This window comes from Dreissena polymorpha, chromosome 7 (assembly GCF_020536995.1).
Source record: "Dreissena polymorpha isolate Duluth1 chromosome 7, UMN_Dpol_1.0, whole genome shotgun sequence".
Taxonomy (NCBI): Eukaryota; Metazoa; Mollusca; class Bivalvia; order Myida; family Dreissenidae; genus Dreissena; species Dreissena polymorpha.
Genome location: NC_068361.1, coordinates 16706919 through 16732356, shown reverse-complemented (window position 1 = coordinate 16732356; position 25438 = coordinate 16706919). Strand labels below are relative to the sequence as shown.

At 33.9% G+C, this 25438-nt stretch overlaps 3 protein-coding genes across 28 annotated transcripts in view; 1 reads left to right on the top strand and 2 right to left on the bottom strand.

Annotated features, from left to right (window-relative positions):
- LOC127839152 (uncharacterized) overlaps positions 1-25438 on the bottom strand; it is a 158239-nt gene that overhangs the window by 82762 nt on the left and 50039 nt on the right. For 2 of the 26 annotated variants that reach the window (XM_052367387.1, XM_052367382.1), the window contains exons 1-3: positions 8625-8738; positions 7913-7974; positions 287-336 (exon numbers count right to left, since the gene is read on the bottom strand). The exons of 2 other annotated variants lie outside the window; for them this stretch is intronic. The gene's annotated coding sequence lies outside the window, so the exon portion shown is untranslated. 22 more of the 26 variants (XM_052367356.1, XM_052367360.1, XM_052367371.1 and 19 more) reach the window with 17 other exon arrangements.
- The window catches only part of LOC127839489 (collagen alpha-1(XII) chain-like), a 308993-nt gene that overhangs the window by 258779 nt on the left and 24776 nt on the right, over positions 1-25438 (bottom strand). The gene's annotated exons all lie outside the window — the stretch shown is intronic.
- The window catches only part of LOC127839150 (ral guanine nucleotide dissociation stimulator-like 1), a 357707-nt gene that overhangs the window by 325431 nt on the left and 6838 nt on the right, over positions 1-25438 (top strand). The gene's annotated exons all lie outside the window — the stretch shown is intronic.

The window sequence follows — 25438 nt, the reverse complement described above, 5'->3', positions numbered from 1 at the left end:
CACACGAGACACAAAGCGATACACGATATTTGCGCGACAGTCGCGGCGACGAACTATATATTTAACATGATATATCGCCTTTTGGGCAACCTACACATTGTTACGCAATAAATCGTGTATCGTGTGTCGCCCTTGAGAAAGGAAGGGCGAGATTATAGATCGCACTATCTGGATTCTGTAAAATAAACTGAAAGGAAATAATATACCGCCTCCTCGGCCTGGCGATTAGAGAGTTAGTTTTTGAGCCGTTTTGGCGTGACTTTAACTGATCAGGCTGGTAGTTTACCTAGCAGCTCTTCACAATGCCTTTTTGCAGACGTCCATGAATATAGGATACTGAAAGTTAAGAATCATGTTTATAGACGATAAATAAACACACAATAAAACTGTACCAGCAGGAGAGAAACTTAACAGAAAGACGGACTCTTTTATCAATTGCCAAAAAATAAATTAACCCAACAATGTGCAAACTGATTATGTGAAATTCGTTTTAACCGGGGATGAATGTCACAATTAACACATGGTCTTACCCCAAAGTTATAATGTCTTTAAAATCAATAAGAAAAAAAGTTGAATATATGAAAATATGCTGTGTTAAAATTTTCTTATTGTGTGATGACGTATTGCTTGTAAGCTTTTCCAGAAAAGTTTGCGGAAAAGCACACATGTTTCTAGTCACTACCAATTCGCAAAAAAGGTTCGTGCATTGATACGGGATGGTGTCATTAAATTGAACTGTATCCGTGAAAGTCATAAGACCCCTGAAAAAACATAGACGCGTGCGTGCACAGCTGACTGAAAGAAGTTCCTTCTCGTGACAATCAGGAACTGTGCGAAAGCGCGAAAAGAATATTTAGATATTAAAACACTGGTACAGTCACCTTGTTTGTGTATGTACACCCGAACGGCTGACATTTATTGCTTAGCTTTATATGATAATTACTCTAAACCTCAGAAGGAACCCATTAGCAGCAATTGCAACGGGTTGATAACACCTATTTTCCCCTTTAAGTTAGTCTATCGGTTAGACAGAAAGGAAAGGGGCGTGACGAACGCAAAGACTCGGATAATAATGGTATTAGATTGGTAAAATTATTATAGTAGAACTGGTTTTAAAATAGGTCAAGCAATATCAAGTTGATATGAAATACAGATTGCTAAATACAACAATATAAGCCTATTGTATAAACAATGATAACTCGTATGAAGCGGATAAACTTGACACAACTATTAGGTTTTATCTTTTACGAATAGCGATTACACAAACACTTAAAATCGAACATGTTGTAGTTAGACAATGTTTTGGATCTGGTATATATAGGTTAATGTTACTGTTATATAAGTTACTGTTGCTTACAGTCAGAACATTCCATATATATGCTGCTATTGATGATGATGATAGTTATGCTCAGGTTGATGATAAAGATGATGACGACGACGACGATGATGATGATGATTATGATAACGATGGCTACATTAATGAAACATAACATTAGATTTTGCTCTTAAGCTTTCCAAGTTCATATACCATGCTGAAAAAAAAACCAAACGTAAGTAGCTCAATATTCAACGATTATGTACCCGGGGTACATTGTAGTATACTTCTGAAGAGTAGCCGGGGTACGTTTAAATAGTACCTGAGTCGAGTCGACAACGAAAAGTAAGCCTTTATAAATAAAGCTGGTGAAAATCAACGCAGATAATCTTGCATTTATGTAAATGTCGTTTAAATGTCTATTGAGCTATATTAATTCTGAATTCGTAATGTTCGTATTCGGCGATTAATCAAAAGACCCAAATCTGGTCGCTACTAAAAAGACATAGGAAGATTTATTTACAACAGTGTTTGCATTATTTGACCATTTTTCCCCATGAATATTTTCTCTCTGAAAAGCAACTTAATAATTGCTAAGTGCTTTAATTATCTTGCTCGGATGAATGCGAAGTTAGGTCGAGTCGGCCTTAACCGATAACAGCGCTAGTCCATAACTTTAACTAAATGTTTATGATTATAATTAACAATACTCACATTAACAGTTTGCTGCCCCGTTTCTGCCCTTTCTCTGATCAGTGAAACAAGAATGTCAATTACAAAATCCAAAGTATTCGCAATACAACAATCACATTATGATGTCGTGCTTTGGATGTTTTATTTGTTTACATTTACGTTTGATATAAATTTGAATAATTAAACATATTAAAGTTTACACATATGTTAGTAGGATCAACCTTCCACGACACATAAACACTGTCACGGGACCAGTTTCTATGTACTATAATGATTTCCTTTCTTTCAGTACTACACAATACCATCCACAAAACAAGTGGAAACATTAAAATCTTTTCATTACCAATTACGAAGAACACTTAGTCAATTCGGTTTAAACTTATGAATTCATGTGACCGTTTATCAAGTTTACTGACGACGTACGATAAAGTGATTTGATTGGGAGGATAATATTTGAAAGTTTGATAGCAATATTGGTTATCATAAGTAGAAGTTTAAACTAACACTGATAAATTAGAGATATAACAAGATATATTATATTCCAGTTCAATTCTAAGTAAGAAACTTAGTGCGCGCATTATGTGCGATAAAATAAGAACAACCTCGTTACAAGTACCCAGACCGGATAATATATTAAGAGTTTAATTTAACTAACACGCATTACATTTGTGTTATTTGTATGCTTATCTCACTTCAATTGCACACACAAATCTTTTTTGTGATGTCATAAATTTCAAGTCATTTTATTTGAGAAAGAGAAATAAACACGATTTTGAAAATTAAGTTAGACTGCCTTAATATCTTAACAAGCCGTTAAGACAGGATAAAAGATAATGATCGAATGTTAAATAGAAATCAATCCGCAAAATGTTGATTACGTCCATTCCCGATATTAACTATTACCTTACTGCTGTTTTTCAGTTTCAATATATTCCGAGGTGTTTGTTTTCAAAAATGGATTGGGTTCAGAGTTTGAGTTTGGTGTTTTTTTTGTTATGGTTTTAAATGAATATGTTTTTTTCCCTTGGACTGTTATCGTTTAAAGCAACACACCTTGAAATGAAATACATGTTAATCAATACATTTAGATGCAATTTGAAAGCTTGCAAAATTCTCATTAAATCTATAGCCTAGTTAGCAAGTAATTTATTATTTGTCTAAATTTTAAAACCGAAAGTAGGATTTCTATGCGTATACGCCCATTTCGACAAACGCGATTATTTATAAGTTATAAAGCGCAAACAAATACGGATTTCTACCTTGTAACCACCAGATATATTCTCATTGGCATAGATACAATTAAATCTTTAGCCTAGTTAGCAAGCAATTATATTTATTTTTTCAAACGGTGCCGCTTTTTAAACCGAAAGTAGGATTTCAAGACGTATAAGTCCATTTTAACAAACGCGATTATTTTTAAGTTTAAAGCGCCAAAAGGCGGATTTCTACCTTGTAAACACCCGATATATTCTAATTGGCATGGATAAAATATGTTTCCAAATTATATTTTTCATTTCAAGTTGTGTGGCTTTAAGGCCGACTCGACCTAACTTCGCTCCATTCAAGCAAAATAATTTAAGCACTTAGCAATTATTAATTTGCTTTTCAGAGAGTAAATATTCGTGAGAAAATAGTCAAATAATACAAACACTGTTGGAAATAAATCTTCCTATGTCTTTTTAGTAGCGACCAGATTTGGGTCTTTTAATTAAGCGCCGAATACGAACAGTACGAATTCATAATTAATATAGCTGAATTGACATTTAAACTACATGTGCTTATACCTAATGCAAGGTTATTATTTTCGCGCTTTCGCACAGTTCCTGATTGTCACAAGACGAATCTTCTTTCAGTCAGCTGTGCACGCACGCGTCTATGTATCGTACGTGATTATTATATAATTATATGTTCATTGAGGTTTTCATGATTTCTATTTAATGTAATGGGTGACGGGATCTTCATTTACGTACGATACATTATTTAGTTCTTAGTAATTAACAGTTCTAATATTGTTTCTGCCATATTTCAATTTTAATTAGTATTAAATGTTACCATTCTTTGACTTCTGAGAATGAGCGTTAAGCGCTAGCATTCTTTGATTTATGATAAGTGTAAATAACTAAATAAGTCGGTAGTGTAAACAGCTCATTTTATTCTCTGAAAGAATATCCAGACAAGGGACAAAATTGTCACAAAACCAGGTTTTCATTGTGAAAAAAAATCTGATAAAGGGAGAAAACTCAAACTGAACTTTTGAAATGAACAAACAAAATAAACCCCCTTTGTAAGTTTGTTTTTAAAAAAAATCTATTTTTAGTCGTGGCGACCTTGACATTGGAGATATTGACGTGATTCTTTCGTGCGACACACCGTCCCATGATGGTGAACAAATGTGCCAAATGATTTTAAAATCTCACAATGAATGACATAGTTATGGCCAGGACAAGCTCATTTATGGCCATTTTTGACCTTTGAACTCAAAGTGTGACCTTGACCTTGGAGATATCGACGTAATTATTTCGCGCGACACACCGTCCAATGATGGTGAACAAATGTGCCAAATGATTTTAAAATCTGACAATGAACGACATAGTTATGGCCCGGACAAGCTTGTTCCGCCCGCCCGCCAGCCCGCCAGCCAGCCCGCCAGCCAGCCCGCCAGCCAGCCAGCCAGCCCGCCCGCATTCGCTAATCTAATAACCAGTTTTTTCCTTCGGAAAACCTGGTTAAAAATACAGTGATAATTTATTAAAACAAGATAAATATTCGCACGCACAAATATCATTTATGATATAAACGTACATATGTAACGATATTGATTCTTATTATATATTAATAAATCACACAGAATATTATACATTTTCACTAACAGTTTTCAGGCATTAACATTGTTTTATCAAATCATAAAATAAAGAAATTATTTATTTATGAGAAAACAGTACTATTAGTTTTACAAATGTGATACTTATAAAATAGAAATTATCATAAATACTCAATATATATTTATTCGGATATTGTGCAGCCAAACAACTTTCCTAAATACTCTAAATTGAATGTAACTGAAACAAATTAAAGTAGCAAGCAATAATTTAAGTATGAATATATTTATTTGTAGCAAACAATAATTTCGGTTTGAAAATAAATAAGTAATAACATCTCACCTGAAAGAATATCCAGAAAATACAGTGCTTGGATCGCGCACGGTATTTCCTTAATTTTTCTTTCAGTGGCAACTTTCTGAAATTTGATCAGACTTTTCCAAATACGTATCTCACGTGATCCCACGTGGTCTCACGTGATACGCTTATTCACCTACATTTTATATTTGTTCGGGTCAAAACTGTTAACCCTTAGTCATGGAACTTTCTCGAAGCTTCGACTGTGCACTTTTATTTTCCAAATTTGGGAAACAATTTAGATTGGAATGTGCTACTCGCTCTCTTAGCTTACTCAGCTGTTTTCTTATAGTTCAAGATAGTTTTCAACATGTAAGAATTTGTAGTTCACCTAGCACAAAACTATACCTATGTAGTGTTGTGAAACCGGGGCTTAATGCATGATATTGACTGTACAATGCCTTACATAAAATTAAGCATTTCTAACAATATGCAATAGTTATTTTAAACAATATGCAATAGTAATTTTAAAATTTTGTTAATTGAAATTAATTAAAACTTTATTAATTAGGATTAATTAAAATTATTACATAAGTTAAAATGAAAATTTAGATATTACAAATATTTCATAAGATTATGATTTTAATTGGATTACATATGTTTCTTAAGGGGTGTTATCACGTTCAGCAAAACAGCTCAATTTAATGAAACCATCTGTATCAATACATGAACCTGTCTGTGATTTGGTAGTGACTAGAAGCATGTGTGCTTTTCCGCAAACTTTTGGAATGATCATTGCCATTTTAAAATTTTGAAAGAGCATCAGGTTTAGAACATTTAAAATGAATTTCTTAACTATCAATGACATACCTAGAGACTAGACTGTTTGACACATACTTAGAATGGAAATGTTTAAAGATATATTGTGAAAGATATGCATATATGTACCAATATTCCAAATAAAATCAACATTTGTTCAACGTTAAACAAAACATTCAATTCCCAAACAATATCAATATATCAATTAAGCTAATACGTCTGATAAACAACTAACTTGCAATTTGGTAAAGCCTACAAGGACACTTTTAATGTCACGCTTAAATTAAAACAAACTATTTCTGAAAATACTTTATAATTGCCAAACTATAACAATACTGAAAAGTTTCATAATTTTACTACTATTCAAAAGAAATGCAAGTAGACAATATTACAAATTAACTACAGCATGTCGATTTTAATTTGTAATTGAACCTTAAGGCCAATGAATGAAATCTCTCGGTAAAGAAAACATATTGCATAACTATTAAACCTGTAAACTGAAAATTATTATTACAAAAATGAACTTCGCTACAAAAGTTTCATAAAAACCAACAGAAAATTCTCATGTTTAAAATGAATACAATATTCTCAATGACTGGAATAACACCGAACTGACATACAGAACGTGTTAGGTACTGGTTACATTTGATACCAAAGGAACTTTTTTTGTACACATACGCACACGTAACAAATAGTGCACCATAAATATTAAAATAAATTAATGAAATAAGTTGATAAATATTAAAATAAATTAATGAAATAAGTTGATAAATATTAAAATAAATTAATAAAATAAGTTAATATAATAGACTTACTTAGTAAGTCCAGTCGCACGTTTTAAGATAACACATTCACATTAACACATCCACAAACAAAACATCTACAAAGAACAGTTACGGGAATTACGACGAAATTTATATTTAAAAGTACACATGTCACGTGGTGTGTACCAAACGTCACATAAACACAGCACTGAAACACGCATATTTCTCTTACTAGAAAGTGCAGTGTTGATACACAAATCCGCGCGAGCTGTACTGTATATTCTAGCATATAATGTCATGGATGCCTTTCAAGTGCAGCAAAAGGTCAATATGCACAGCAGCTCTCATTTAGAGGTTCAAGGGAATACAAAATTTTATATTTTGGGCACAAAATAAGTACTTTTGACTAATTTTATGGTGGCAATCTGATCAAAATGGGAGTTCCTAACCGAGCCAATGAAACAAATGCTCAAATTTTTTTTTTTTTTGGGGGGGGGGGGTGTTAGACTGGAAGGAAAGGTTAAAATGAACAAGATACATATATGTAGGCAAGCATTTTAAGCTTAGAAATGAGGTCCCATGTAGTATCAGGGGCAGAAAGGCAGCTAAGAGCAATGCAGGCTTCTTCTTCTAGGGACACAGCTTCCCGCATAATTCTCAACAAAACAAATATTGATCCATGTCACCTTTGTATGCAAAGACAAGTTAATAAGGTCAATACTTCCCTTAAATCACTGAATGAGACAAGCATGTACCAAATAGAAAACATAAATGGTTGCTGAAAGTGACACATTTTAGCAAAAAGATCCCTCTAAGGTAAATGATGAAGGGGACACGTGCTACAACAATCCTATGTTTAACTTGGACGCGACATCCTTTCAAGTCGGAACCATGACTGTTAGCATATTGTGAGAAAACAATACCAAACACAAGCTAATTGTAGGGTTACAAGTATCATATCAACTCAGCTGTACTGCATGCATGCTCAGGAACAAGGCTAAACCCGTTCAGTGCCAACTTCCACTGACAACAAAGCACGAGCTTTATGTGTGACGACGCGGAACTATCGATACAAACTGCATGGGGAATCGCACGACGGCAAGGGTTTGAGTGACCACAAACCTGATTATGACATTATTTCACACCTTAAGCCTCATGAATATGCTTATTTGCTTGTGTACATGATAATAATTTGGTAGTATTACCTGTTTTGCCATCAACAACCCTTAACAAGTGGCCCTCGGCTTAGTCGCAGACATTCCTCTAACTGAAAAAGTCAAAATTCCCAATAGAAATAGATATAAAATGAAAAACAAACATGCATTTATGTATTTTAAGTGTATTTCTATGAATAATATGAAGTGATAAAGCTTGTTATATTCATGATTGTACTAAATATGACAGCCGGCTCAGGTAAGCATCTGTTGCACTGTCCATACTGTAAAAATGTCTGCCATTCCATGTCGGTGAAATGGGGCTCTGTTTGAATGTTCATGCTTTACGCACAAGCTATTGATGCGTTACTGGATCACGAAGTCCCTGGCGTTGAATTCTGACTTCGTGTAGCACATAAACACTACACAGTCAACCAATATGCCTTTGAATTTAAGTCGGAAAGCAATTTGGCCCTTATTCGGCTATGTAAGGGTGGGGGTCCATTTGAAAAACGACTATTTCAGGTCAAATAATCTGAGTTCATGCATTTATTGCACTTATTTTCTTCTCTTTTGCTAAGAAACGACCAAAAATCAGCTTTCCCAGTCATATTTTGCACTTGCAGATGGTATTTCATTTTTACCTAAAGTTAGTTAAGTTCCCAATATACCAAAAGATTTCCTACACAAAATCAATGTAAAAGCAATAACTTTAACCAAAAAAAAGTCAAACTTGTGCGCATAGAGACCCTCATAACCATACCTTTTCTCGAAGAGCATTCCGAGCCGAATTGATTCAAGCAATAAAAAAGATAGGTCACGCGGTATGCAAGAAAGAACTCGTCACGAATCAAAAGTCACTGTTTTACGGCCATCTATTTACCAGCTTCTATCCAGTTCATGAGGGTTTCCCGCCATCTGTCAAAGTCTTATGTAGTCTCCAATCAGCAGATAAAAGAGTGAATTTCTAGTAAACAACAATGTTTTCCCTGCCAAATGCTCACAGATATATTCTTAAATTAGGTCATGGCAAGTGACCCTACAGAGAACCGTGTCTTCAAATAAATGATGTTCATGTTTTTAGAGAGTATAGCATTGCACTCCAAAAAGATTAAGTATATTGTAAGCTAAAGGTGAAATAAATTCAGATTAAAATGTGTTATTCTTCCATATTATTATCTTCCTATTCATATTGCACCAATAAATTAAGTTTGGCTGTATTATCTGTCCATTTGGCCATTTTATATCATATTTTCACATGCGCGTGTTTTCTGTCCGAAGAAGGCGATTTTAGGCCTGTTAAAGCCTAATTGTCCCTTTAAGATTTAAAGCTGTTGTGTTCAATACCTGCAACAAAATACCAAAACAAACCAAATGGACAGGCACGTGGGGCTTATGCGGGGTGGGGAAAAATGACTTTGCTAGATATTTTCACTCAAAGCATTTTTTATAATGTCTTTTTTGTGTGCTTTTTAATCACCCCAAAAATGTCAATTTCAAAGCCAAAAAAATCCAATTTCATCCAAGAAAATAAACAAGTTAGTAAAAATGAGTTATCAAAGATACTTTGAAGTGTAGAAATCAATAAGCTTCCAATAACTTGTTGTTTCGCACCAATAAAAGTGTGAAATCTTGAAAGCGCGTTGTCGCTCGGAGCCCATTTATTTACCAGCCACCAATGATATATTCTAGCATATAATGTCATGGATGCCTTTCAAGTGCAGCAAAAGGTCAATATGCACAGCCAGCTCACATTTAGAGGTTCAAGAGAATACAAAATTTCATAGTTTGGGCACATAGCAAAACTAATTCGAAATCATGGAGGATCTACAAATTACAAATGCAATTCCTAATGACAATAAGTAAGTTTTCAATCCTTATTGTCTTTCAGAGTTTTATTAAAAACAACGGTAGTGGATCCAGTGCGGCTAGAAGGTGATTCAGGTAAATTTTGCATAATTTCACGACCTGTCAAATTGTGTTCCTGCATAATGTATTGTCTTGAAAGCATATTTCGTCATATACTATGTTTAAATGCTATCTTGTGATGCAAGGAATCTCAGGGCCCAGTGAGAGAATCTTCTCCACAGCAGGAGACCCTGTCAGTGCTCATAGGGCTTGCCTTGTTGCAATAATTCAACTCTCAGCTTTATAACCCAATGGTTAGCTGTGATTTGCAATGCGCCGTCTCTTGCCCATGGGTGCAAAATTTAATCAACTATGCAATGGTTAAGGAACACTGAAACTGCAAGATCTTATCAAAGTTTACCTGTCTAAACCACAAACTCATACGAATGGTACCATTAAAACAATAAATAGTTGCTTTTTATTGACTTAGTTTTGCTTTCGTACGCTGTATCCGCCATATTGGGGGCGAGGTATAAAACCCGGAAATATCCGGAAAACCCGGAAATCTTTTAGGTAAAACCTGGAACCGATATAAATGGTTATAACTTCATTATTATTCGTCCGATATTAATTATAATGGTACCGTTGTAAAGAAGATCCTCTACAGATTCTAACCATATCATAATATTTTATGGCAGGGTCGTAGTCGGCCTGTAAATCGCGGACAAAGTCGGCCTGTTTTAACAAATTTTTTTACACACGCAAATGCCGTAAAGAAAACCTGGAACCGATATAAATGGTTACAACTTCTTTATTATTCGTCCGATATTAATTATAATGGTACCGTTGTAAAGAAAATCCTCTACAGATTCTAACCATATCAAAATATTTTATGGCAGTGTCGTAGTCGGCCTGTAAATCGAGGACAAAGTCGGCCTGTTTTAACGTTTTTTTTTACACACGCAAATGCCGAAAAGAAAACCCGGAACCGATATAAATGGTTATAACTTCATTATTATTCGTCCGATATTAATTATAATGGTACCGTTGTAAAGAAGATCCTCTACAGATTCTAACCATATCAAAATATTTTATGGCAGGGTCGTAGTCGGCCTGTAAATCGCGGACAAAGTCGGCCTGTTTTAACGTTTTTTTTTACACACGCAAATGCCGTAAAGAAAACCCGGAACCGATATAAATGGTTATAAATGCATTAGTATTCGTCCGATATTAATTATAATGGTACCGTTGTAAAGAAGATCCTCTACAGATTCTAACCATATCAAAATATTTTATGGCAGGGTCTCAGTCGGCCTGTAAATCGCGGACAAAGTCGGCCTGTTTTAACAAAATTTTTTACACACGCAAATGCCGTAAAGAAAACCTGGAACCGATATAAATGGTTATAACTTCATTATTATTCGTCCGATATTAATTATAATGGTACCGTTGTAAAGAAGATTTTCTACAGATTCTAACCATATCATAATATTTTATGGCAGGGTCGTAGTCGGCCTGTAAATCGCGGACAAAGTCGGCCTGTTTTAACAAAAAATTTTACACACGCAAATGCCGTAAAGAAAACCCGGAACCGATATAAATGGTTATAACTTCATTATTATTCGTCCGATATTAATTATAATGGTACCGTTGTAAAGAAGATCCTCTACAGTTTCTAACCATATCAAAATATTTTATGGCAGGGTCGTAGTCGGCCTGTAAATCGCGGACAAAGTCGGCCTGTTTTAACGAGTTTTTTTACACACGCAAATGCCGTAAAGAAAACCCGGAACCGATATAAATGGTTACAACTTCTTTATTATTCGTCCGATATTAATTGTAATGGTACCGTTTTAAAGAAGATCCTCTACAGTTTCTAATAATATATAAAAAAGAAAAAAGAAAACCCGGAACCGATATAAATGGTTATAAATGCATTATTTTTCGTCCGATATTAATTATAATGGTACCGTTGCAAAGAAGGACCTCCACAGTTTCTAATGATGTTAAAATATTTTATGGCAGGGACAGTGTCAACCTGTAAATCGCTGTGCGGTAAAAGTTGACCGAAAAATACCGTGTTTTTTACACAGAACAATGTCTTGATGAAAACATGGAAAAGCTAAAAGGGGTTATAAAAGCATCCTTTTCCCAACCGACCATACATTTTTGGTACCGTTGTTACGGTATTCTTCCACTGTTTCTAAATATGTAAAAAAATATTGTGAGAAAGCATAATATGAAATAAGGCGAAGCATCAAAGCGAAAATGGTTATAAATGCATTATTATTCGTCCGATATTAATTATAATGGTACCGTTGTAAAGAAGATACTCCACAGTTATTAACCATGTCAAAATAATTTATGGCAGGGTCAGAGTCCGCCTGTAAATCCCGGTCAAAGTCAGCCTGTTTTAACGTTGTTTTTTTTTGCTTTAGATTCACATGTTTGTTTTTTTAAGATATGAAAGATGCAAATGTGTCTAACTTATATTGTTTTCTGGCCTTTAAGGTAGCGCACCTCTAATGGGCACATATCCAAACATAATCTAATTAATTATTTTCTTAATCAGCATCATTTCTCTGAACTACAGGCAAATTTGTAGGTAGGCTTTCCATGCTTTTTAAAAAAATATACCGATTTTTTCAAAACCACCCCCACGCTCGGCTTTTGTCCAGTTTATTTTCACCCCTGGGGTATATAAAAGTTCCATAATTCATTCAAATTTCCAAATATGGGCATGCAGTTGGTGTGTACAGATGCTGTAAAGGTGTTTAAAGTTTAAACATGATGAAATAAGTATTCTTTACAGACATTTATTTTTTACAAATTTGTATCTATTGAAGAGCGCCATGAAATGTAAGTGATTTCAGCCAAGTAAAATTGGGTCGGTTAAAAAAAGGGGTCATAAAATTCAAAATAGTATTATTTAAGTCATATTTTAAACTTAGTTTTTATAGAAACACTATATACAGCAAAAATACCAAGAACTAGACAGATTTACCGTTTACTTTTTGAAATAGAAATACAAAAATGCAACATGCATGGTTCGTATTTTCAACAGTAAATCACCCAATTTCGCCATAACGTTGTTTTAATTTTAATAATTGAAGAATGTGCATAAAAATTGCAACATATTTAACAATAAATATAGCTTATATGCCAAATTAAATCAAATTACGTAAGAAAATAAATAAAACGCGTCGCAAAAAAGTATACGTCGTCGGGAGGATTCGAACCTGCGCGGGAATATCCCAAAAGATTTCTAGTCTATCGCCTTAACCACTAGGCTACGGCACCTAATAGTAAGCTCTTCAACCTTCAAAGAAATCGCGGGAAATCATTAGAGGTGCGCTACCTTAAATGTCACCAATGAAATAAAGTGTTATTCAAGTAAATTGAACATTGGCTGCGAAATGACGTCACGTCCAATTAAATAATTTGATCTATCAACGCATTCAATCGATTTCTTTACCGACTTACAAATTTAATCGATTAGTTTGTATTCCTAATTCCTGTGCGCCCGCGGACCCATCTACGGAAAACGGGTGGTGACAAATAATTTTTGTTTGCGCCAATGACGCAATTGGGCCTCCACGGCAGAACACTGATCTGTTTGAGCAGTCCAGGTTTTAAAGCATACACATGTACATGGGAAAAAGTATTGAAATTGATATTATGCAATTCGCCGTAATATATAGCAATATGTGTAGCGCTAAAACATGTCTCTCTGGTCTTGTCTTATGTGTCTTTCTGTCTGTATATCTGTCCGTCCGTCTGTCTGTCTGTCCGCCCGTCCGTCCGTCCGTAATCCAAAATCATTTCTTTAAAAAAACATGGTACCACGGTGTTATATTTTTATGCAACATAAAATTTCCTCAAAATATCCCCCTCTGTTTAATCACTTGCCATGCGATTGGGTCAAACGGTTAATATATTCAAAAAGGGATTTTCCTCTGAAATATATTCAACTGTTATTTCCTCTGAAACACTATGCATGGAGTTTTAATATTTGGTATGTCACTTCACATTTTGGTACACCACACAACGTTTGATCTTTGATCCGAGAGGCAATACTATCAAGGGTAAGACATGGCCACGCCCTTGAAATAGTCTCGTATACAAAACTAATCATCGATGCGTCTGTTGATCTGTATGTATATTTTTAGATTGATCATCCTTAAGTTATTAAGATTATGATTCAACACATGCATACACCATATTTTATTTTATGCTTTCCGGTATTTTATAGAGAAATATCAGTGAATTAAAACTGATAAATTCACTGTTTAAACAGTGAAAATTATCAGTGAAAATTATCGATAATTTTCACTGTTTTACCGGCACTATTTTTTTACCCCATTGTGACCCCACGCATTCTTCCACCAAGAGCGAGAACTCTTCGATGAATATTTATATCAAAATACGAAGTAACTTCCCTTGAACATACATGTACACACGGTTAGCGTTATTTACGCTATAAATAGACTCTGCATATTAATACGCCAACATGACATAAACAAAATGTGTCATCATATGATTATTTAATTTTTAAATGATGTTATCGGTGTTTTTTTTCTTTTCACTTGATATGTGGTGCATTGTAAATACAAAAAAGTTATTGTTTAACGTTTGTTTTCTTGTGAACTATTTACAACGCTTATTGTAAAAGCGGTAATGATATTTTGGGGCGCCCAATGGGAAATTGGTTTGAACGGATTGGAAAACGTATAAAAAATATTAATGCGCCACTCGTAAAAATATAATTTTCTATGATCACTCGTGAATTAAAATCGATAATCCACCCAATCCAACAAATATCCTCTATATATATTATGCAACATTGTACCAATAGCATGAGCGCATAGATAATATCTGTCTATTAATCTACCGTTCTCATAGCATGAGGAATGTAAATACTTTCGATCATTTGATCATCATTTGATAATACAACATAGAATCGAAAATCAGATAATTAAATGCATTAGAAATTATTTTTTTTTAATAAGGATTTAGTATAAATAAAGTGGCGTGAAGTATTAATTACTACGGTCGCTCAGATGGGTTATTGACAAATATGTTTTTATTTCGTTACTACGAAAATAAGTTATTTGTTTGCATGACTTAGTTAGTCGTTGCCATGACTAAAAAGCTCATTTAAACGAGAAATCGTACTTGTCGGAACAATATAGTTAATCGGTTAAAAGACTTAGTAAATAATGAAAATGACCTAGTATGCGTGATTAGGACACACCTAATTCGTGTGAATTTCGTTGTAAGTCGTGGTAAAGCAATTGTTGTTCTATTTATATCTTACCAAATTGTGTTAGATTTGTCGGACGTATGGCCACCCGATACTTAAATAATCAGTAAAAAAACAAGAATAGGTGTCTCATTGTAGTTCATTGTAGTTGTAATTTATACTCAAAATACTTAACAATGGATATTTTAATGATCTCCTGTGGTTAACGAAGAAATACCAGAAATTTCGTAGTGGTAATATATTTGTGTTAATAACAGTGAAAATAGTCTATATTTTACTGTAAATTTTCGTTATTATTTTGAAGTCATGACTTTATTATTCCCGCGAAAAAATTGGTTGTAACCAATTTCAAATCTAAATACACGGCTGATGAGCATCGAATAAATAATGTGGAAGACAGTAGACTATAGTTTAAAAAAACACATACGACATACGACAGGTCTTTCTCCTCTAGTGTGTTGCGTTTAAAGGGCGGTTTAATCGTATTCACATATATTCTTTTAAAAAACATAGGTTGTCTTTTGTTAAAGTCAAATTTAAACACAAGACGATAATCGATCCTTTCTTAAGGGTATACTATTTTCCTCCGTCTGACAGTCCTTTGTTTAATAGGAATAAATTGGATTTTTCAATTCACCCAAACTATTATTAATCAATAAAAGCGATTGAATTACATTGCTTATGAATGCACGGCTGAGCGTGAATCGTCATAGGCTTTGTATTCCTGTTTTAACGCATATAAGATTTACCCACTGCCAAGTTCTTTCAGACATTTGCTCTAAGGTTACATAAGATAATGTTTAAGTTATTCAAACTTCAGCGAATATCGATCCCAGTGTATATAGCTTGGTTAAAGGTATTCAAACGTTTGCAAACATCCAGCCTTGGAAGAACACCCTGCTCAATATTCGAACCTCAACGAATATCGATCACATGACAATTACGCAGCTTGGTGTATGGTATCAAACTTATAGAGACATTGGATACCGACCCAAGGTCGAATACCCAGGTGTAAATTGAGGGAAATATACGCAATTGCCAAGCTAAGGTACAAGAACACACGGCTGGATCAAGGCTAATCAAACTGAAGCGAATATCAAAGCAGGGACGAATAACCAGCTGAATATAAACAGACAATATATTGAATAACAAAGAACTATGAAACTATGACGCACACTTAGTTATCACATATTCAGATACCTACACATGGCAAACTATCGTACAAAAGCCAACTATTCAATATATATTAAAAATGCAGTCATAACAAAGTAGGACAATAAAAACAAAGAACTCAAAGTAGCTTTAAATCTTTTAAAGTGTATTACAAAGGTAATTAACTTAACTTTGCGAACTGGTTTTTTGTGCAGTTAACAATGCATCCGGAAGATATTTTCTACACTGAACTAAAATGCTTCATTTTCCAAACTAGATGATCAACCGTGCGCGTTTGTCTTTTTTTCACCAGAAACGAGCAACACATATACAAATGTAAATATTCTCGTCGACACAACAAAATGATCAATAATCCAGTGATCACAATGATAACCGTGCGAGCTTAACAAAAACATTGGTAGTGAAAAAGTCCTGTTTCAATCTATAATATTTAAATAGATATATAAAAGTTATAACGCAAAACAAATATACTTACATAGTTCGATGAATAGGAACATATATTTATTTCGCCATTCTGTGTATGACTTAAGTCGCTTGCGTCGCATCTACACTCACAATTTTCGATATAAACCCAAAAACTTGACCACGTCACGTTATCAGAAAGCTCACTCCTGATTGGACAGATTTGCATTCCGCAAGGTACACATTTATCTGGTTGCTCGTTCATTGAATTGACATTGAATAGATTTAAATAACTATCAATAGATATCAATAAACCAAGATTGAAGTTATAAATGTAAGACTGTGGGAGATATTGTATTATATCGTGGTCCTCTATTATTTGGCGTTATAACGCGTGACGCCCGCTTAAATCAAAACAACATAATTGTGTGACTTCGAATAATAGAATTAAAGACAAGTAAAACATGTCATAAAGTTTCGTTATTTATTAAAGCTTAAAAGAATAACAATGATATAGGAACAATGCGTATCAATGTAACAGCTCACTGCAGTATATGCGGCAGTACATATTGACAATGAGTAATGTTTAAGGTAAAAGCGTCCATTTAAGCGTTCATTTTAGTACTGCCTTTTCCTGTTACTTAAATTCTCCTTCCTATAAAGTAATAAAATTAATGATGTATAATTATGACGGTGATTTAAAATCATATTGTATGAAGAAAAAGTTGTTAATTTAACATATATAAATAGTAACAGATATATAAATAAGCGAAATATCAAATATTACATATCTTCCTCTGCCTTAAACCTTATTTTCTCATTAAGGTAGCGCACCTCTAATGGGCACATATCCAAACATAATCTAATTAATTATTTTCTTAATCAGCATCATTTCTCTGAACTACATGCACATTTGTAGGTAGGCTTTCCATGCTTTTTAAAAAAATATACCGATTTTTTCAAAACCACCCCCACGCTCGGCTTTTGTCCAGTTTATTTTTACCCCTGGGGTATATAAAAGTTCCATAATTCATTCAAATTTCCAAATATGGGCATGCAGTTGGTGTGTACAGATGCTGTAAAGGTGTTTAAAGTTTAAACATGATGAAATAAGTATTCTTTTACAGACATTTATTTTTTACAAATTTGTATCTATTGAAGAGCGCCATGAAATGTAAGTGATTTCAGCCAAGTAAAATTGGGTCGGTTAAAAAAAGGGGTCATAAAATTCAAAATAGTATCATTTAAGTCATATTTTAAACTTAGTTTTTATAGAAACACTATATACAGCAAAAATACCAAGAACTAGACAGATTTACCGTTTACTTTTTGAAATAAAAATAAAAATGCAACATGCATGGTTCGTATTTTCAACAATAAATCACCCAATTTCGCCATAACGTTGTTTTAATTTTAATAATTGAAGAATGTGCATAAAAATTGCAACATATTTAACAATAAATATAGCTTATATGCCAAATTAAATCAAATTACGTAAGAAAATAAATAAAACGCGTCGCAAAAAAGTATACTTCGTCGGGAGGATTCGAACCTGCGCGGGAATATCCCAAAAGATTTCTAGTCTATCGCCTAAACCACTAGGCTACGGCACCTAAAAGTAGGCTCTTCAACCTTCGAAGAAATCGCGGGAAATCATTAGAGGTGCGCTACCTTAAGCTATCTTATATATGTGACTACGTGCTATTTTGTTGGAGAAATGAAAGATTCAAATGTGTCTTATTTATATTTTATCCATGTATCGTGTGTATTCAGTGTCATGCGAAAATATATCTTATTTCTTAATTTCCACCTTCACACTTTATTAGCGCCGTCTTTAATTAGTTCATTAAATTAATTAATTTAATATAATGTGCAACGGTGAGGTGGATCAATGCTCGTTGTTAATTTAAATTACACACCACTTCAGCAATAAATGAAATCAGTTATTTTGGCTGTAAATCCATTTTTTTCCGTACAGTAGCCATGTTCCTGTGTATTGAGCTGATAAGATCACCACAGCAAGTTGCTAATACACAGTGTAGACTTAAACGAAATTGGTTATTTTGACTGTAAATCCAATTTTTCCAGTACAGTAGCCATTATGGCCATGTTCCTGTGTATTGAGCTGATACGATAACCACAGCAGGTTGCTAATACACAGTGTAGACTTCCGCTGTTTTATTATAGTATTTGTTATTTACCTGCTTGGAATAAATGACGTGTATTCATTCGGGTCTGATGGCGTTTTGTTAAAGGTCATTTAATGCAGAAAAGCTGGTTTTCTGACATAATTTTTCAATTATTTAAATTAAAAAAAAAAAATTAAACAATGAATGTGTAATTTAATTCTCAACTCTCGCTTAACTCAACGTTCAATGGGACGCGCATAGTTCTTTTTATAAATTATGTACAAATATAATATGCTATACATTGTTGTTTATTTACTCAAGAAGTACCAGAAAGAAGCATTGTTATGTAAAAAGCGCTTTACTTTTTCAAAATTCTACATTAAATAAAGAAATATCGTATTTTTTGTTAAGTGTACGTGCTTGATATATATTCATAAAATAGCAGTTTTTTTAAACAATCGGTCTTTAACCTTTAATTTGATGCAAATGAAAAGAAGAACTGCCTTTTTTATGTTTAAACTTAAATCAATATTTTACGAAGTCATTATTGACTAAATAAATATGTACATTTTTTCACTCCATTAAAATCGGCCCTTATAATTACTTTCATGTATATATAGAATAATTGAGTGCTTTTCGGTGATTCTATGCTGGCGCGATAGTGCTTTTCGGTTGCAAATAAAAATACTATTGTGCGTAATCTTTAAACTTAAATCAATATTTAACGAAGTCATTAATGACTTAATTAATACGTACATGTTTTCAATCCATTATAAACTGCACTTATGGCTTACTTTCATGTAAAAATGAAGAAATTGAGTGCTTTTCGGTGATTCTGTGCTGTCGCGGGAGTGCTTTTCGGTCTTCACATGAAGTGCTTTTCGGTCGGTATATTGCCGATATTTATCCAATTTTGGGCATTAATACATCATAATAAACACAAGGTAGTATAAATATGCATGAAATATAACCATTTATAACTAATTTAGTCCGTTTACACACAATAAAAACGCAAGTTTTCATATATATAGCGAGAAATTGAGTGCTTTTCGGTCGTCACATGAAGTGCTTTTCGGGCAGTATATTGCCGATATTTATCCAATTTTGGGCATTAATACATCCTAATAAACAAAAGGTAGTATAAGTATGCATACAATATAACCATTTATAACTCATTTAATCCGTTACACACAATAGAAACGCAATTTTTCATTTATATAGCGAGAAATTGATTGCTTTTCGGTCTTCACATTAATTGCTATTCGGTCGGTATATTGCCGATATTTATCCAATTTTGGGCAAAATGTAGTATAGACATACATTCATATAACCATTAATAACTAATTAAACCCGTTAACACACGCTAGAAACGATATATTGCATATATAGAGAGAGAAATTGAGTGCTTTTCGGTGCTTTTCGGTGATTGTATGGACCGACTTAAATACCAATAGAGCGTGACACAAACACAGCACAATTGTTTATTTCGGCAAACATTTTGATATTATTTGCTTTTAAACATAGCTTTTAATGACCATTGATAGTTGAGTAATGTTATACTATTATTTGTAATTTCAAAACATGTTACTTGGTGATGTTATTCACGTTCAATAAATACATCAGTTATTCTTATTAACCTGATGCCTGTTGTCTGCTACTGTTACAATACGACGCTTAAAAATGTGGGTTGCATAAATGTAAGGTCAAATTCCGTTTGCACTATAATACTTGTAATAATGCATTATAAATATGTCAAGCATGTTCACTTTAACAAATACGATACTTCTTTATGTAATGTAGAATTTTGCAAAGGTAAAGCGCTATATATATGACAATGTTTTATTTTTTCTTGTTGATTAAAAACAAAAACAAAATATACCAATACATATAATATGTGTACATACTTTTTTAAACAAATATAATGAATCACGTGATGTTTTTATAATTTTGTTAAGCGTGCGTGACATTGAACGTTGATTTAGGCGAGTTATGCGATTTAAAAACTGATACCACTCAGCTTGATTTATAATTCATGTTCCAACGCGCCAATGTATTTAATTAAATGGTTTCATGAAATTGTGTTTAAAAGCATAACGATTGAAAGTATGTAAGAAACACAGTTTTGCACATAAAATGATCGCCAACAGACCCGAATTAATACACTTCATAAATGCCAATCAGATAAAAAACAATTCCAATAATAAAACAGGGGAAGTCTACACTGTGTATTAGCCACCCGCTGTGGTTATCCCTATTTATCAGCTCTATCTCAGGCACCTGGCTACTGTTTTGAACAAATGGGATTTACTGAAAATAACTGATGTCATTTATTGCCAAATTGTTATGTACATTTAAAATAAACAACGAGAATGGACCCACATCATTGTTGCACATAAGTATAAACTTCACTGTAATCTAGGCGCCCCGTAATCTGTTCTTTAAATAGACATAGCCTTAATAAAGACGGCGCTAATTAAGTTGGATATTTAGAAATAAGATCCATTTTCGCATGACCCTGGCAGTATAGCATGTAGTATTATATCAATAAGACACATTTGAATCTTTCATTTCTTCGAAAAAATAAGCACGTAGTCACAGGTAAAGAAGCTACATTAAGCGCACTGAAAAAGATGAATTGGACACATTTGCATCTTTCATTTATTACAAAGCATGTGAATATGTACAATACTTTTATTACTGACACATTATTCTTAAAGTCGACGGACAACATAAGAGGGAACCACAATTAAATAAGATCCATTTTCGCAGGATAGTGGTTTTTTAGAAAGTATTCACATATTAATTTTAGCTTGCATTAGTTACAATAATAAGTGCGCGTGCCATTGAACGTTGAGTTAAGCGAAAGGTGCGAATTAAAATCTGAAACTATTATGTCATCTGTACTAACAGCGTTAACTCAATGGTGTCAAATCCTCTATAGTCAATTAAAGGGACATTTACATTTTTTTACAAACCCGCGTCACGTAGAAGCGAGTTATTTTATGCCTATGGAAGTTTTCTAGTATGCATGACAAACACAAGATCCAAAATGCGTTTTGGGCTCGTTCGATGTTTTAACAAATATTTTACTGTTAACTAAAATGCCACGTCCGACTTGTCAATAAAATCCAGAGAGTCAAACGAAATGCACATCCACATTATGCTCTCTGTCAATTTATCTTAATTTTTTTTTAACCACATACGCATGTATGCTCTTTTTTAATCTTATCGAAGTTTACAATAATGCATGACAAACAAACAATCCTAAATACGTTTTGCATTTGATGATGCTTTGAATAAATAATTAACTGTTAAAAACAAACCACGTTCATATGTCGTCGCTAATTCTATCGAAAATGCGTTTAAACTATGTGTCGTATTCTGAGAAAACTGGGCATAATGCATGTGCGTACAGTGTGTCCGAGATTAGCCTGTGCAGTTTGCACAGGCTAATCAGGGACGACACTTTCCGCTTAAATTGGATTTTTGCTAAGAAGAGACTTCATTTAAACGAAAAATGTCATAACAGCGAAGAGTGTCGACCCTGTTTAGCCTGTGTGGGCTGTATGTTAAATATTTTGAGGTTAAACTAGTTTTTTTTTCGTCACTTAAATGACCACACACGATATACGTCACAAATCTCATAATTTAAATTTAAAGCCACAAGGCAATGCAAAATTAATAAAACATTATCGTATGAAAATGAATGAAGATGTTTCGATTTAAGATTTATAAATTTACGGAAAAAGATTTTATGTTAGTCAATTGTGTTTTGCTATGAGCAGGGATGTGCGAATAACTGTAAACTTTTGCTGAGCAAGTCATTCATGCTATTATATATACAGAATTGCAGTTTGCCTACATATTTTTCAAAAGGTCAGATAGCTTAATTGGTAGAGCAAACCAGGCCGGTATCATTAGATGGCTCATGGGTGGGTTCGGGTTCGAATCCCGATCTGAACTTCGTAGGTAAACTTGTGGTTGCAAGGCTGGAAACGGATAGTGTGACAATTTGTTTTCGGCGGGGTTTTGGGCTAACCGTTCAGTTCATCAGTTCGTCCGGTCACATGAAACCGTTTAATATGGCCTGTTTGTTGTTTAATTGCTGATTAACATATTTGACACAAATCGTGCAGTCCCGCTTTAACTCCTTATTTATGTTGGCTATATTGCACTTTAGCGGTACGCTGCCATCATGGATTCCGAAATTTACGCAATTTAACACTAATTATAAGGGCTTGGGTTATAGTGCGTACCGGTAAAGTGCAATTGCCCCGGACTGTTTAGTTGCTCTTATCCGCAGTTGGTATTCGAACCATATATACTTCAGATGTGTGCCGACATAAGGTGATTTTATCTATTTTACAAACAGCAGCTTTTGTGCGATTTTAAAACAAAAAAGTTACTTAGTTACAAGGACTGTTATGTTGCTCTTATCTGCAGTTGGTTTTCGATCCATATATGTTTCTTCCAGATTTGTGCAAATAAGGGTTTATATGAACTACACAGTCGGCAAATTATCACCATTTTACAAACGGAAGCTTTTGTGGGCTTTTCAAACATTGCCTCGTGTGGCCTTTTGAACTGACAATATAAATCTGACAATCTAAATCATAAAACAATTTCAATGAAATGTACATGTAATTCTTTGGAAACGTTTTTCTAAGCAAGTTAATCATGCTATTCAACAGAATTGCAGTTTACCCATATATTTTTCAAACGGTCAGAATAGCTTAATTGGTAGAGCAACCCAGGCCGGAATCATATATTATTTAGATGGCTAATGGGTGGTTTCGGGTTCGAATCCCGATCTGATCTTCGTAGGTAAATTGTGGTTGCAAGGCTGGCAACGGATAGTATGACAATCTGTTTTGGGCGGGGTTTTGGGCTAACAGTTCAGTTCATTAGGTCACATGAAACCCTTTAATATGGCCCGTTTGTTGTTGAATTGCTGATTAAAGTAATAATTGAAAGTTCATTTCCTTACTTTTAATAACAGTCTTTACGAACTCCAGGTTCTTCTGCAAGGAAGTGCCTTTAATGATTTAATTCAAATATTATCTGTATATAAGTTGTGTGTTAGTTTCTTCACGGTGCGTATATTGTATATTGTCATCTAGAGTCCGTGGTTTCTTCTATTACAGATTAATTGAGTCGCTTTGATGCATCGCCTTATTTCATATTATGCTTTCCTCACATTTTTTTTTACATATTTAGAAACAGTGGAAGAAAACCATAACAACGGTACCAAAATGTATGGTCGGTTAGAAAAGGATGCTTTTATAGCCCCTTTTAGCTTTTACGTGTTTTCCTCAAGACATTGTTTTGTGTACAAAAACAAAACGGTATTTTTCGGTCAATTTTGACCGCGATTTACAGGTTGGCACTGACCCTGCCATAAAATATTTTAACATGGTTAGAAACTGTGGAGGTTCTTCTTTGCAACGATACCATTAATTAATATCGAATCAATAATAATGTTTTTATAACCCCTTTTTCCTTTTCAGGGTTTTCTTTACAGCATTTGCGTGTGTAAAAAAAAAACCGTTAAAACAGGCCGACTTTGTCCGCGATTTACAGGCGACTCTGACCCTGCCATAAACTATTTTATATATTATAGAAACTGTAGAGGATCTTCTTTACAGCGGTACCATTACAATTAATATCGGACGACTAATAATGCATTTATAACCATTTATATCGGGTTCCGGGTTTTTCTTTACGGCATTTGCGTGTGTAAAAAAAACCCGTTAAAAAGGCCGGACTTTGACCGCGATTTACAAGGCCGACTACGATCCTGCCATAAAATATTTTAATTATGGTTAGACTCTGCAGAGGATCTTCTTTTTAACGGTACCATTATAATTAATATCGGACGAATAATAATGCATTTATAACCATTTATATCTGTTCCGGGTTTTCTTTACGGCATTTGCGTGTGTAAACAAACCCGTTAAAACAGGCCGACTTTGTCCGCGATTTACAGGCCGACTACGACCCTGCCATAAAAATTTTTGATATGGTTAGAATTTGTAGAGGATCTTCTTTACAACGGTACCATTATAATTAATATCGGACGAATAATAATGAAGTTATAACCATTTATATCGGTTCCGGGTTTTCTTTACGGCATTTGCGTGTGTACAAAAACCCGTTAAAACAGGCCGACTTTGTCCGCGATTTACAGGCCGACTACGACCCTGCCATAAAATATTTTGATATAGTTAGAATTGTAGAGGAACTTCTTTACAACGGTACCATTATAATTAATATCGGACGAATAATAATGAAGTTATAACCATTTATATCGGTTCCGGGTTTTCTTTTCGGCATTTGCGTGTGTAAAAAAAAAAAAACGTTAAACAGGCCGACTTTGTCCGCGATTTACAGGCCGACTACGATCCTGCCATAAAATATTTTAATATGGTTAGAATCTGCAGAGGATCTTCTTTACAACGGTACCATTATAATTAATATCGGACGAATAATAATGAAGTTATAACCATTTATATCGGTTCCGTGTTTTCTTTTCGGCATTTGCGTGTGTAAAAAAACGTTAAAACAGGCCGACTTTGTCCGCGATTTACAGGCCGACTACGACCCTGCCATAAAATATTTTGATATGGTTAGAATTTGTAGAGGATCTTCTTTACAACGGTGCCATTATAATTAATATTGGACGAATAATTATGAAGTTATAACCATTTATATCGGTTCCGGTTTTTCTTTTCGGCATTTGGCGTGTGTAAAAAAAACGTTAAA